The 14,051-nt window shown below is 46.4% G+C and overlaps 1 protein-coding gene and 1 non-coding gene across 2 annotated transcripts in view; one reads left to right on the forward strand and one right to left on the reverse strand.

Annotated features, from left to right (window-relative positions):
- Positions 1 to 14,051, forward strand: part of LOC126268125 (semaphorin-5A) — a 614,642-nt gene that overhangs the window by 346,260 nt on the left and 254,331 nt on the right. The gene's annotated exons all lie outside the window — the stretch shown is intronic.
- Trnas-cga (transfer RNA serine (anticodon CGA)) lies at positions 4,669 to 4,743 on the reverse strand. Its single transcript has one exon. It is a non-coding gene; the product is annotated as a tRNA-Ser (tRNA).

Genomic DNA, 14,051 nt, shown 5'->3' on the forward strand with positions numbered 1-14,051 from the left:
CCTAAGCCATGTCTTCGTAATATCCTTTCTTCCATGAGTGCTGGTCTTTGAAGTTTCGTATGAGCGCTTCTGTAAAGTTTGGAAGGTAGGAGACGAGGTACTGACGGAGGTAGGGCTGTGAGGATGGGTCGTGCTTGGGTAACTCAGCTGATAGAGTCCTTGCCTGTGAAACGCAAAGTTCACGAGCTCGGGTCTCGGTCCGGTACACAGTTTTAATATGTCAGGATGTTTCATTACGGGATTGTTTTTCCTGTTCATTTGCTTTGACTTGCACTTTTGTTCATTCACAGAAAGTCTTTGTGTACAGTCACCAAACACAATTTCCAGTGCACTACGGCGTCATAGGCAAACATTCGCAGTTTGATATTCACCCTGTCTGTAAGATCGTCATGTATATAGTGTACAGGAGCGGCGCTACCACGCTTCCCCCGGGCACTTCTGACGATACCAATGTCTCTGATGAACAGTCGACAATTCCAGGACAGCTTACTGTGTTGCATCACTTAAAAAGTTATCAAGCCACCAACAAACTCGAGAACCTATTCCGTATGCTTGAACCTTCATTAACAGTCTGCAATGGGGCGTTGCGTCAAACGCCTTCCGGCAATCTAGGACTGTGGAATCTACCTGTTGTCCTTCGTCCATGATTCGCAGAATATCACGTGAGAGAAGGAAAAACTGAACTTTGCACGAGCGATGCTTCCTAAATCCGTGCTGATTTGTGGACAGAAGCTTTTATATCAGAAGGAAATTAATTTTATTCGATTTTACTTGCCCGTCGAAATATTGTGGATGGAATGGAAACGACAACTCGGCTGAACATCCTGAAGCAAGCCATTAATCACACAGCTATTTTCGCTTAAAGTAAACATCAATAGAATTGGAAATAAATTTGGATTGTCACTATTTTCTTACCGTGTAGTATCCTGAAAATGGCGTGAGAGGGACTGCGTAGTAAACATGACATACTAATCCAATAACAGTATTATTTTATTTTTAAACAAAGAGTAAAGTGATATAGGAAAAAGTAACTTTAGAAACAGGTGTAACTTTGCTTCGTTTATGTAAAACAGTTTTCTATAGAGGGTAGACAAATGACTTTTTGTGGTGGTTTGTGGTACAGTGTCACTAGCGGATAACGGTGTTACTGTCTTGAGCTAGGGGTAAAATTTTCCTATCTTACAATTAGATTATTGCAGTGACATCATTCGAGTACACTAGGACTGTTGATATAATTAAAACTATCTGCAATTCGATATATCGATATTTAAGCGTATCGTTATCGCGCAGAGATATAACGGAAAAACTATTGATATATCGACGGATAAATTATCGACGTACCGACCCATAAAAATTACGGTTGCACATTGTAAATATATTGCCGTATTGATTTATTGTTACATATTCTGTACATCAACAATCTAATAGTTTCCTTATCCCATTTAGAGCAAGAACTGAAAGGAAAACCATGCTCGTTCACACTTGACGACAACCACTTTACTAACAGTGGTGAGTACAAGTAAGTTGTACAATGTAAGGTGTCCGATGGGTCGGTTGTTCGGTTTCGCCACATATTGGATTCGTACCGAACACTTCATGTCACCTTTCGTGCCTTTTTCATTTCTGCAAACGCCAATCAACTGCCAGCGGTAGGGTCCAAATTGCGTGTTGAAGTTAAACGTTGAAGTTTCCGTTGGTAGCGTCGAGCACCGAATATGTCAGTATTTCCCCTCACACGTCTCCGCCCACCGCAAATTTTCAGTAACTGTTTTGGAAGAATGGCGGTGTGAAGAAACAGCACACCAGTTGCGTTAAAAACTGTAAGATGTGATAAAAGCTAAAAGGTAGTAAGACTCCGTCACACGGTGAAAGACAAACCATGTTCTACTACAATTTCAAAAGAACTCTTTCAAATATCCACCGAACGTTATGAAAAAGAATAATAAGATCCAATTATAGGCTTTCGGTATTGCGATTTCGATACCGATATACCACTCTCCGACGGTAGAAGCTCAAGCTTGCGACAAATGACCTGAAATCCTGCTTTATGGACGCAGACACCAGAGAAATACATCCGAAGAGCAAGAATGTTACGCCGCCTGTAGCGCCCCTCGCAGCTGGGCTGTTCCAGGTGCTGGGGAGCGTATTCGATTCCACTTGGTTAGGGAGAAGAGAGTTGTCGATTACGCCTACCACTAATGTGTAACACCCGCTCCCCGTGGCTCTGCGGTGAGAGTCGAGTCCGTCGCCTTGCAGCGTGTCGCTGCGACTGCAGCGCGGCGCAGCGGGGCATTGCGTAACCACCCCGCGCCCGACGCCACGCCGGCTGAGGTTGCACACTGCAGCGCCGCGCCGGCCGCAAATGACAGACGGCAGGGCGGGCCGAACCACGCGGCAAGAGCTGTCAAGCGTGGCACGCCGGAGTATGCACAGGACAGAATAGTAGCTTCAATTCATCCATGTTGTACGGAACTGGTTGAGCCCATGTAGCCGCGTGCGACAAAGCGCCGCTTCTAGTATATACGTAACTGCAATGCGCCTGATAACGTCAGCATGCTGCCGAAGCGCGTGGTGCTAATAAACATTAGTAAAACTTTAACGAAATTATAAGCAACGAGTTGGGTAAAAGAATATTAATTTCTCTACCGGTGATCTTCTTCAGAAGGTTATACCTATCGCATTATTTGTGTCATCGATAGATGCATACAGCAGAATGGCGTGGTCATGTGGTTCATAGTGTCTATACAAACATTATGTAGACACTATAAACCACATGACCGCGACATTTTACTGTACGCTTCTTGCCGCGCAGGGTAGGATCGTGGTCTCAGGCGCCTGGCCACGGTTCGCGTGGCTGACCCAGTCGGAGGTACGAGTCCTGCCTCGGGCATTAGTGTGTTTGTTTGTGTGTGTGTGTGTGTGTGTGTGTGTGTGTGTGTTGTCCTTAGCGTAAGTTAGTTTTAGCCCAGTGACCGATGACCTCAGCAGTTTGGTCCCATAGAACTTACCACAAATTTCCAAAAATTGTACGCATCTTAATGTTGACATTCGCAAATAATGAGATAGATATAACCTTTTGAAGAGAGCCTTTAAGTGCCCGAAACTGATCGAGAAATTCAATTTCTTTGATGCAACTGGTTTACTTATTATTTCGTTGTATAAAACTACATTTACTGAAGATGGATAAAATACCCAAATTAGGAAAACCAGTAACTAGAGAGTGGTAGTATTAAGTATCTTATCTGGCGTATCTGTAATTTTGTTAATGGGTCACTTACGTAGTGGTATGGCTACAATTCGGAGAAAAACGATGGGTAACTGAATATCATCAATTTCATATAACTTCCATGATTCAAACAGTGGACCCACGTTTCATCCCCCGTCACAACCCGAAACAAAAGGTCATTGCCAGATTCATGGGAACGCACGAGCTGTTCCAGGCTGAACGCCATGCGTTGTTCCATGTATGTCGGAGTTAGTTGGCGGGGCACCCATTGTGCTGACACCTTCCTGTATCGAAGACTGTCTGGATGATCTTGTGAGCTCACTCATGTCCGATTCCAAGCTCTGGCGCCACTCTGTCGATGGCGATACGCCGGTTCGCTTTAATCATGTCATCCACCTTCCTGACATTTGCATCTCTAGCGGCCGTGCGCTTCCGTCAAGATCTCGATATGTGCTGCACTCGCTGACGTCCATCACTGAATTGCTAGCATAATTTCCGCACCATTTGCCTCTACATCACACCTCACCCATAAAACTCAACAAGGCGGTTATGAATTTCTGTGCCTGGTACTTTACGTGCCAATTCATAGCGGATAACAGCTCTCACTTCCGCCTTTGACCACGACTCCAAAACGCACCTACTCTCCACAGCTCCGGGAAAAGACTGAACGGCTGGACTCTGCTTTGCGCAGGCAATGCGACAGCGCCATCTGCTTGATCGCGGTCCACCTCTATCCAGTGGTGTATCGGTGTCTTGCACGTGCGCGTCACCTGCCGTGTCGCCTTTCGCCCATATCACACAACTCTGCCCACAGTCGACATGGGAAACTTCTTTTCCAACTCCCCATCGTACAAGAAGATCTGACCTTTTCTGAACTTTTTCGATGTCCTTCGTTAATCCTATCGAATCCTTCGAAGTCCACACCGCGCAGCAGTACTCCAGAAGAGGAGAGAAAGAGGTCTCTTTAGTAGACGTACGATGTCCCAACTGCCCCACGAGATATAACCTTGACGACCGAGGGCTATATAAGGATGAAATACTGAACGTTGCTCGATATTGGCCTCAAAAACTATAAGAGGAATTTTCCGGACATGAAAAAGTAAAGTACGACCGTTATCGAGGGTGGGGTGATATTACCGCGATATTTTAGGGCTGAATAATATTTCGTCCGTTAGCTTATGTTATGGGGCGAAAAACTAATTAACATGTGCCAATATCTTAACAATGATTTTTTCGTATTCCTGAGACGAGATGAAAGTGAGAACATTTTATTCTTTGTAGTTAGGCTACAATGTTCGGAGGCAAGTTAACGTCTATGCAGTAATTCATATGCATTTGACAATGGCGTTATACGCCCTTGTTTCTCTTTTGCCGTGGTGTAGTGGACTTTGGCCGCGGGGCAGTGGTTGCTGTTATGAAACTTCCTGGCAGATTAAAACGGTGTGCCCGACCGAGACTCGAACTCGGGACCTTTGCCTTTCGCGGGCAAGTGCTCTACCAACTGAGCTACCGAAGCACGACTCATGCCCGGTACTCACAGCTTTACTTCTGCCAGTACCTCGTCTCCTACCTTCCAAACTTTACAGAAGCTCTCCTGCCAAACTTGCAGAACTAGCACTCCTGAAAGAAAGGATATTGCGGAGACATGGCTTAGCCACAGCCTGGGGGATGTTTCCAGAATGACATTTTCACTCTGCAGCGGAGTGTCCGCTGATATGAAACTTCCTGGCAGATTAAAACTGTGTGCCCGACTGAGACTCGAACTCGGGAACCTTTGCCTTTGCCTTGAGACAAGGTACTGGCAGAAATAAAGCTGTGAGTACCGCGCGTGAGTCGTGCTTGGGTAGCTCAGTTGGTACAGCACTTGCCCGCGAAAGGCAAAGGTTCCCGAGTTCGAGTCTCGGTCGGGCACACAGTTTTAATCTGCCAGGAAGTTTCATATCAGCGCACACTCCGCTGCAGAGTGAAAATCTCATAGTGGTTGCTGTTATTGATTAATGACGTGGAGGTCTCATTAAGGATCTTCAGCGACTACCTCAAATTTTCCTCTGATAGAAAGTCCAGTTGACTGACGCGTGAGTCGCCAAAGTGGAGTCAAATCCGAAGGCTAACACGAGCGTGGGAATCGCACAACATTATTTTTCGTTATTATTAGGGCCGTGGAGCCCCGTGTGGTTATCGGCCGCCAGTGCTGATGCTGATTGACGGTGCCGTCGTTACGACATGCGCTTGTGCCCGAGCTGTGCCGCCACGCCAGAGCCACAAAGCCGGGGGCCACGCTGCCACGGCCGGCGCGCCCTGTCAATGCGTGCACCCGCACCCGCCCAGCCCCGCCGCCATTGTGACGACAAATTGAAATCCGGCCGGCCGTCCCCGGCGACGCGCCCCATCAGAGCCGGCCAGTGCCGTCATCTCTGTCGCGCAACCGAGCAGTTCCACGAATCCGGTAGAAAAACACGAAGTGGCGACGGGAGTAATCACCAACTTCGTCGCCTTGCAGAGCAGCCATTTAGCGCGAATGGAGCCGTAAAAAACCGAGCGTCGCTGTTCGCTTCCAGTGCGCAGTACTAGTGCCGCGGTGCTCACCGCTTCGTATCTCATAACATAAAAAAAAAAATCAAATACACTACTGGCCATTAAAATTGCTACACCGAGAAGATGACGTGCTACAGGCGCGAAATTTAACCGACAGGAAGAACATGCTGTGATTCCGAAATGATTACATTTTCAGAGTATTCACACTCGGTTGGCGACGGTGGCGACACCTACAACGTGCTGACATGAGGAAAGTTTCCAACCGATTTCTCATGCACAAACAGCAGTTGACCGACGTTGCCTGGTAAACGTTGTTGTGATGCCTCGTGTAAGGAGGAGAAATGCGTACCATCACGTTTCCGACTTTGATAAAGGTCGGATTGTAGCATATCGCTATTGCGGTTTATCGTATCGCGACATTGGTGCTCGCGCTGGTCGACATCCAATGACTGTTAGCAGAATATGGGTTCAAGAGGGTAATACGGAATGCCGCACTGGATCCCAACCTCCTCGTATCACTAGCAGTCTACATCACAGGCATATTAGCCGCGTGGCTGTAACGGATCGTGCAACCACGTCTCGATCCCTGAGTCAACAGATGGGGACGTTTGGAAGACAACAACCACCTGCACGAACAGTTCGACGACGTTTGCAACAGCGTGGACTATCAGCTCGGAGACCATGGCTGCGGTTACCCTTGACGCTGCATCACAGGCAGGAGCGCCTGCGATGGTGTACTCAACGACGAACCTAGGTGCACGAATGGCAAAACGTCATTTTCTCGGATGAATCCAGGTTCTGTTTTCAGCATTACGATGTTCGCATCCGTGTTTGGCGACGTCGTGGTGAACGCACATTGGAAGCGTGTATTCGTCATCGCCATACTGGCGTATCACCCGGCGTGATGGTATGGGGTGCCTTTATTTACACTTCTCGGCCACCTCTAGTTCGCATTGACGAAACTTTGAACAGTGGACGTTACATTTCAGGTGTGTTACGACCCGTGGCTCTACCTTTCACTCGATCCCTGCAAAACCCTACACTTAAGCAGTATAATGCCCGGCAGCATATTGCAGGTCCTGTACGGGCCTTTCTGGATACAGAAAATGTTCGACTGCTGCCCTGGCCAGCACATTCTTTTGATCTCTCACCAATTGAAAACGTCTGGTCAATGGTGGCCGAGCAACTGGCTCGTCACAATACGCCAGTCACTACTGTTGATGAACTGTGGTATCGTGTTGAAGCTGCATGGGCAGCTGTACCTCTACACGCCAGCCAAGCTCTGTTTGACCTAACGCCCAGGCGTATCGAGGCCATTATTACGGGCTGAGTTGCTTGATATGGGTACTGATTTCTCAGGCTCTATGCAACCAAATTGCGTGAAAATTTAATCACATGTCAGTTCTAGTATAATATATATGTCCAATGAATACTCGTTTATCATTCGCATTTCTTCTTGGTGTAGCAATTATAAGGGCCAGTAGTGTAATATACGGGAAGTATACCCAGTCTCGTAAAAAACGAACCACCTTTTAGCATCTGCACCCTCTATTGAAAGATAAACATGGTTCAATGCGGCCGTCACGAATTTGCCTAGCACTTGCAACCTACGCCCTCAGTTATTTGTTGGATTTATTTCAATTTTGGGCTCCTCTTACAATGGTTGCCCTCTATAGCACCCTCTATTACCATATTTCGTGATGTCTTACCACACGTCCTATCACTCTGGCCCTTTTTCTCGTCAGTGTTTGCCATATGTTGCTTCCTTCTCGAATTCTGCGGAGAACACCGTCACTGTCGAGATAGCACAGGTGAACTGTCAGATGTCAAACGGGCACAATATTTCGGCAAAAGGCTACTTTTCCATCATTAGGCGCGCTGATGAGCTGACTCAGTCACGACTACGATGCCATCATCAGGTGTAGAACTAATACGCCCGATGGACACTGACTCTGACAGATCACCGGTGAACTATTTCGACACGAAGCTGAAGAATCACAACCTCCTCAGACCTTATCGCTCTATTTACTTTTCAATATCCTTCTATAGCGTAACAAAAGTGATATGAGTAGCGCCCGATAGGTATACAACCCACTTGGTAACGCAGGTACGGCGTAACAAAAGCTACTAGGAAAGTTACTTAGTCTACACTTACTTACGGTAGTTTTACAACTCTAAAAATATTCAGGGGCCAGGAAACGAACACAGTTCGCCTAGGAGACAGACAAGTATTCTGCTGCAGAGCAAAGTGACGCACCAAATGGCTTATCTTCATTGAAGGTATTAAGGAGGCTCGTAAAACTTCAGAGTCGATTTTCTCGAGAATTTTTGAGAGTTGCATCTAAGTGCTTAGGAAGAGTGATATTTTAGATCTGTGAACTTCACGTACCATAAATATAAAAAATTACTAAAATCCCATTGTCGTTTGGTCTCCTTGTTAGAGTTGGGTGACATGTGTAACTTATTATCTGGAGTCCCTACATACAGTGACAGAAGTCGTGGGATAGTGACATGCAGATATACAGACGGTGGCAGCATCGTATAAACAAAGTATTGAAGGTACAGCGTTAATGTGATAAGATTTCCGAAGTGATTATAACCGCACGACGGGAATTAACGGACTTTGAACGCGGAATGGTGGCTGGAACGAGAGGCAATGGAACATTCCATTTCGGAAATCCTTAGGAAACTGAATATTCCGAGATCCAAAGTGTCAAGACTGTAGAGAAAGTAAATTTCATGCATTACCTTTCACTGCGGACAACGCGATGGCCGACGGCCTTCAGTTAACGACGGAGAGCGGCGGCATTTGGGTGAAATTCAAGCAAGACTGCGTGAAATAACCGCAGAAATCAGTGTGGGACGTACAAGGAACTTATCCGTTAGGGCAGTGCAGCGAAATGTGGCAGCTCACGACCGACGCATGTACCTGTGCTAACAGTACGACATCGCCTGCAGCGCCTCTGCTGGGCTCATGACCGTATCGATTAGACTCTAGACGACTGGAAAACAGTGGCCTGTTGAGATGAGTACCGATTTAAATTGGTAAGAGACGACGGTAGCGTTCGAGTGTGGCGCAAATACTACGAATCTATGGATCCAGACTGTCAACAAGACACTGTGTAAGCTGGTGGTGGCTCCATAATGATGTGATCTGTGTTTACATGGAATGGACTGAGTCCTCTGATCCAACTGAACCGATCATTCACTGGAAATACGTTCCGCTACCTGGCGACAGTTCATGGACTTCGTGATCCCAAACAACAATGGAATTTTTGTGAATGACAGTGAGCCACGTCACCGGGTCACAATTGTTCGCGATTGGTTTGGCGCGACACGTTTCCCATCGAGTATTTACGCGACATAATTGAGATGTCAGTTTCTTCTCGGAATCCTCCACCGGCAACAATTTCGCAATCGAGGGCAGCTATTGAGGGAGCATGATTGAATATTTCTGCAGGGGACTTCCAGTGCCGGCCGCTGTGGCCGAGCGGTTCAAGGCGCTTCAGTCTGGAACCGCGCGACCGCTACGGTCGCAGGTTCTAATCCTGCCTCGGACATGGATGTGTGTGATGTCCTTAGGTCAGATAGATTTAAATAGTTCTAAGTTCTAGGGGACTGATGACCTCAGATGCTAAGTTCCATAGTGCTCAGAGCCATTTGAACTTTTTTTTCATGTCATGTTGAGTCCACGCCACGTCGAGTTGCTACAATACGCAGGGCAAAAGGAGGTCCACCGCGACGTTACGACGTATCCCATGACTTTTATCACTTCAGTGAATGTCAGCATGAGTAGTGAATATGGTAACACGCTATGTCAATAAATTGGCGAAATAGTTATGTCTTCGCGTTACTTCGTATTCTTGATGAATGTTCGGCAGGTACTGTGTTCTGTTTCTTGCATTTCACAGCAGCTGATGTCAGTATGTTTGCTTCTCGTTACACCGCCACCAGCTTCTGGAGATGAAGTGGGCGGTGCAGGTACACAAGACCGGATGCGGCGTTTACCGCTAAGGCTGGCCACGGGGCTTAAACGGAGAGCTGCTCCTCGCGTGTGGGGCGATGTTCGATAGCGGCCGCAGGCGGCTACCGGCCGTACCTGTAATTAAAGGTCCCACACACCGCCACCGCCACCGCCACCGCCAGGGTCCCGACCTTCAGCGCCGCACGGTGTGGGACCTGCCTCCGGTCACTCAGATTCCCAACAAACCTGGACAACGTCATCGCCGCACCTCTGCGCCACTGTCGCTCACCCTCGCCCACACTCCGTCGTCGCACCACAGCGGTTTGTTCCCTTACGACCTGTGAAACAGCAGCTTCTACGTGACTTTACCAGCCAAAAACCTTGTATCCGGCAGTAAATCAGATTCGCTATAAGCCGCAGTACCGATGTAGAGTTCTACCTGTGTAGAGTTTCAGATAGTGCAGCTGGCAGTTAATATTCGCTCACAGCAATTTGCACCGAGGCTCCCTAGTTCTGGATCGACAGAGGTCGATAAAAGTCCACCGCGTCTACCCCCTCACGTGCCTCCCCCCCTCCCCCCCCCCCCCCCCCCGCCCTACACTTGACCAGTTCGGTGCTTAAATACGCGCGCGCGGCCACATGCTGACACTAGTTTGTTATCGCTTGAGTCGTTACGCCGCCTCATATTCCTCTTCCGACTTTTTTTTTTTTAACTCGTTTGGTGCGGCCCGTCACGAATTCTTTTCCTGTGCCACACTTTTCTTCTCAGATGTATGCCAATCTCTGTCTTCCTCTACAGTTTTCAACATCTACCGCTCCCTCTAGTACCATGGAAGTTATTCCCTGATGTATTAACAGATGTATCACCCTGTCAATTATTCTTTTTAGTGTGTTCCATGTACTCCTTTCCATGTCGATTCTGTAGGACACCTCCTCATTTCTTACCTTGTCAGTCCACCAAATTTTTAACATTCTTCTGTAGCACCACATTTCAAATACTTTGATTCCCATTATTTCCGATTTTACCAAGATACGTGTTTCACTATCATACAACCCTGTGCTCCAAAAGTACGTTCTCAGAAATTTCTTCCTCAACTTAAGGCGTATTTTTGATACCAGCAGACATCTCTCGGCCAGTAATCCTGTTTTTACCAGTGCTGTTCTGCTATTTGCGTCCTCCTTGAACCAGCGTCATGAGTTAATTTGTTGCCTACTTATCAGAATTCCTCACTTCGTCTACTTCGATATCCCCACTCCTGATGTTAAGTTCGTCGCTGTTTTCATTTCTGCCACTTCTCATTACTTTCGTCTTTCTTCGATTTACTCTCAGTAAATATTCTGTACTCAGTAGACTGTTTATTCCATTCAAAAAACGGTTCAAACGGCTCTGAGCACTATGGGACTTAACATCTGAGGTCATCAGTCCCCTAGAACTTAGAATTACTTAAACCTAACTAACGTAAGGCCTTCACACGCATCAGTGCCAGAGGCAGGACTCGAACCTGCGACCGTAGCGGTCGCGCTGTTCCAGACTGAAGCGCTAGAACCGATCGGTCACAGCGGCCGGTCTTCATTACATTCAGCAGACTCTGTAATTATTCTTCACTTTTGCTGTGTGCACAGTCTCATCAGCCAATTTTATCATTGATATCCTTTCACCTTGAATTTCAATTCCTTTAGCGAACGTGGGGGCACTGTGGTTATCACACTGGACTCGCATTCGGAAGGACTACGGTTCAAACCCGAGTCCGGCCATCCTGATTTAGGTTTTCCGTGATTTCCCTAAATTGCTTCAGGCAAGTGCCGGGATGATGGCTATGAAAGGGCACGGCTGACTTCCTTTCCTATCTTTACCCAATCCGATGGGACCGATGACTTCGCTGTTTGGTCCCGTCCGTCAAATCAAACAAACATCAACCAGTTGCTCTCTTGAACCTTTCATGTTTGTTATTGCTTCTTCCATGTGTAGATTGAACGGTAGGGTGAAAGACCACATTCCTGTCTTACATGCTTTTTAAACTAGGCACTTCGTTCTTGATCTTCCAGTCTTATTATTCCCTCTCGGTTCTCGCACATATTGTATATTACCTGTCTTTCCCTATAACTTACCCCTATTTTTCTCAGAATTGCGAACGTCTTGCACCATTTTCCACTGTCGAACAGTTTTCCCACGTCGACAAGTCCTACCGACGTATTTAGTTTTCTTTCGGTCTTTCTTCCACTGTCAACCGCAGCGTCAGAACTGCATCTCTGTCGTCTTTATCTTTCCTGGAGCCAAACTGATGGTCACCTTTCACGTCCTCAGGTTTTTTTCCCATTCTTCCTCACTACACCGGAAGGCTCAGACTTACGTGTGCTACAGTAAGTGCTCTGGATTCATCCTGAACGCTTATGACGGCCTTATTTTGGACTCTGTTTGTGGTCAGACGTTCACTACTTGAGTTTAATCATCACCAAACGCTCTCTCGTTTGCTGCACCAGTCACCACGTCACTACATGCAGGCAGATACAAAACTTTTGCTACTTACACTGAGTGCGACAATAAAACCTGTGTAATCCAGACTGAACGTTTTACGTGGAGAACGAAAATCACAACTATATAAAGCAGTATGGACTCCGTGATATGTAGCTAAACACTGCTGCTTCTGTTCGCTCACGAAATCCAGAGCGCTGTACGGAAAGGCATACAAGTTGATGCCGCGATCCTTCGCTTTTGGAAGGCATTCAATACCGTTCCGCACTGAACAAACTACAAACTTACAGACAAGATTTGTGACAGGATTGAAGACATTCTAGGTGATAGAATTCAATACGTTATTCTTAACAGAACGAAAGCGACAGATGTGAAAACAATTTCTAGTTAGTGTAACAACACGCTGGAAATAGATCTCCATCTATGTGTTAGGCATTTGGTTGTTGTTTTAGCGCTAATGTAGCCTGGTGGCTCATAACGACAGAGAGAAGTGTTTAAAATGTGGGCTAACGCATACACAACACCATAAGTTAACTTGTGGTGGACAGATAAGCGAATGGAAATGGATGCGACAAAAATTAGCAGTGCTCGAGAGAAATGCGGCAACAAGTTATACTACGGAGATACTACTACACAATGGTTTGGTTCGTAGGTAATTGCGCAAACTAATAATCAACATATGCAGCAGTGACAACGAAATAGACCTAAAAGTGTACATGGAGACAGCATTTTGGAAGCCAAAACCATAAGGTAATAAGAAAACTATATTCGGCAGTATGTTAGAAATCGCGTTAGAGAAAGATGGAATAGAATATTGATGTGTGAAACAAAGGCAAACCGCTGCTATGAAGAAAGTTTTAAACTTTTTATCAAGAACTTTTCATAGTACTGAAAAGTATGCAAGGGGGTGTCTACTTCGTATGCAGGAAATGCTGGTTCCATATTTCAGCTCCGATAGTTTTTTTTTTCTAAATGTGGCATATTGTAATGTCCGTAAATCGTTTAATTTGTACCTAAATTTCGATTTATTATATAAACAGGGTGTTACAAAAAGGTACGGCCAAACTTTCAGGAAACATTACTCACACACAAATAAAGAAAAGATGTTATGTGGACATGTGTCCGGAAATGCTTAATTTCCATGTTAGAGCTCATTTTAGTTTTGTCAGTAAGTACTGTAATTCCTCGATTCAGCGCCAGATGGCCCAATTGAAGGAAGGTTATGTTGACTTCGGTTCTTGGGTTGACATGCGACTTATTGCTCTACAGTACTAGCATCAAGCACGTCAGTACGTAGCATCAACAGATTAGTGTTCATCACGAATGTGGTTTTGCAGTCAGTGCAATGTTTACAAATGCGGAGTTGGCAGATGCCCATTTGATGTATGGATTAGCACGGGGCAATAGCCGTGGCGCGGTATGTTCGTATCGAGACAGATTTCCAGAACGAAGGTGTCCCGACAGGAAGACGTTCGAAGCAATTGAACGGCGTCTTAGGGAGCACGGAACATTCCAGCCTATGACTCGCGACTGGGGAAGACCTAGAACGACGAGGACACCTGCAATGGACGAGGCAATTCTTCGTGCAGTTGACGATAACCCTAATGTCAGCGTCAGAGAAGTTACTGCTGTACAAGGTAACGTTGACGACGTCACTATATGGAGAGTGCTACGGGAGAACCAGTTGTTTCCGTACCATGTAGATCGTGTGAAGGCACTATCAGCAGCTGATTGGCCTCCACGGGTACACTTGTGCGAATGGTTCCTCGAACAATGTGTCAATCCTCATTTCAGTGCAAATGTTCTCTTTACGGATGAGGCTTTATTCCAACGTGATCAAGTTGTAAATTTTC

Source organism: Schistocerca gregaria, chromosome 4 (genome assembly GCF_023897955.1).
Source record: "Schistocerca gregaria isolate iqSchGreg1 chromosome 4, iqSchGreg1.2, whole genome shotgun sequence".
In the NCBI taxonomy this organism is placed as follows: Eukaryota; Metazoa; Arthropoda; class Insecta; order Orthoptera; family Acrididae; genus Schistocerca; species Schistocerca gregaria.